The following is a 1,633-nucleotide window of genomic DNA, read 5'->3' as shown; positions in this document are numbered from 1 at the left end:
GCCTCCGAGTAAATACCCTCAAGGCCTGGGCTCAGGTGAGCTGCCCTGGTAGACAGTTCACAGGTATCGTCACGACTCACTGCCATGGGAAACAAGCACATTCTGTGCGACTCCACTGGGAGAAGACGCTTGGAAGCTGCGCCTGTCTCCTCCGAACTGCACCCCATGCTCGTTTTCCCTGTGCTGATCTGCTTTGTAACCTTTCACCGTAATAAATCACAGCCACGAACACAGCTATATACTGAGTCCCATGAGTCCTCCTAGCAAATGATCGAACCCGGGATGTCTTGGGAACCCCCAACGAACCCCTATTATTCTTTTTATAGCACCTTCTTCTTGACCTTCACAGCATTACCAAAATTAGTAATTAAACCGTGTATATTTTTCACTAGACTGTAAGTTCCACAAGATTAACTATATGTATTTGTTACTACCATATACGGCAGAAATATCGATAGAATTAAAAAAAAAAAAGAATCTAGTTATGATAAAAAATGATCTGCCAGAGAGAGCTAAACTCCATATTTAATGGAAAGTACCCGACTCTCTCTTCCTACCGCTCATCTGTGCTCCTACCTAAAAGGAGAAACTTCTAAGAAGGCAGCACAGCTTCTCTGCCTTCTGAGGACACTGTCAGACTAACGGAGGCCACAGGCCTCTAAGCTTCCTAAGAAGCACACGATGGGGAAATGTGCTCCTAGTGCTCACACCATCTATTTCTACTCCCTCCCTGTGCTTGCGGCTCCTCTCCCCTCCCCTCCCCTTCTTGTAAAGAATGAAATAAGTCGCAACCACCACCATGGACTAGACAGGGGGCACCTGGCAGGCTGAGAGGTTAACCCTGTGATATTCACGTTTCCCTAAAGCAAATTTGTCTCTGTGACAACCAAATCTCTTATGTTCCAGATACCCAGAGATGACACAGGGAAGAGTCTGCCCTGGGCCCCCACATGCTGGTACTGACTCAAATCCTCCTTGAACTCCTTACCCTGGAGCCACACGTTGAATGGGGTTTACCTGCCTTTATGTCCTGGGGTCCATTGTGCTGGGTGTTATTTTCTACATTCCATTATCTACTGCATTCATCTAAAGCTTATCACAAAGAGAAATTAAGCTGCTCTTTATAGTGTTATCAGGCCCCTGCCTGTGTCCAGTATCCTGTGGTCTGAGAGAAGCCTCCTATGTCCTGGTGGGCCCACTGCTGTCTCCTCTGAAGGGCACAAACCAGAACCCCATCTGCACCAGCGAATTGGCATCCGGGCTGGTGGTGCCCGCCCTCCCTCCGGCTGCACGACCCCTCTCTCTTCAGTTCCGGTGTGTGCTCATCTGCCCACCCACGGCCCACTGGCATGCAAGCAACTGCGAGGAAGAATTAGACTTCTTCGTCTTTGTTCTGACACTGGGTGTGTTTAGGGCAGCACCTCACAAGATAGGTGCTTGATAAATATTTGTTTACATGAACCGGTACCCGTTTCCTCAACCTGTAGAATGGACACACTATTTGCTATCTTTTTGTTATGGTCATGAGAAGAAAATTAATTCTAGAGATAACAGAAAGTAACATTCCAAGACAGTAGATTTCACTGTCTCTTAAATCCCACCTTCTAGCCATTTAAGTGTTCGCTTATGGGGA

The 1,633-nt window shown here is 47.3% G+C and overlaps 1 protein-coding gene across 2 annotated transcripts in view; it reads right to left on the bottom strand.

The window, feature by feature from the left end:
* The window catches only part of MYO5B (myosin VB), a 113,410-nt gene that overhangs the window by 91,148 nt on the left and 20,629 nt on the right, over positions 1-1,633 (bottom strand). The gene's annotated exons all lie outside the window — the stretch shown is intronic.

Source organism: Pteropus alecto, unplaced genomic scaffold (assembly GCF_000325575.1).
Source record: "Pteropus alecto unplaced genomic scaffold, ASM32557v1 scaffold146, whole genome shotgun sequence".
Taxonomy (NCBI): Eukaryota; Metazoa; Chordata; class Mammalia; order Chiroptera; family Pteropodidae; genus Pteropus; species Pteropus alecto.
This window is presented reverse-complemented; position numbering and strand designations above follow the sequence as displayed.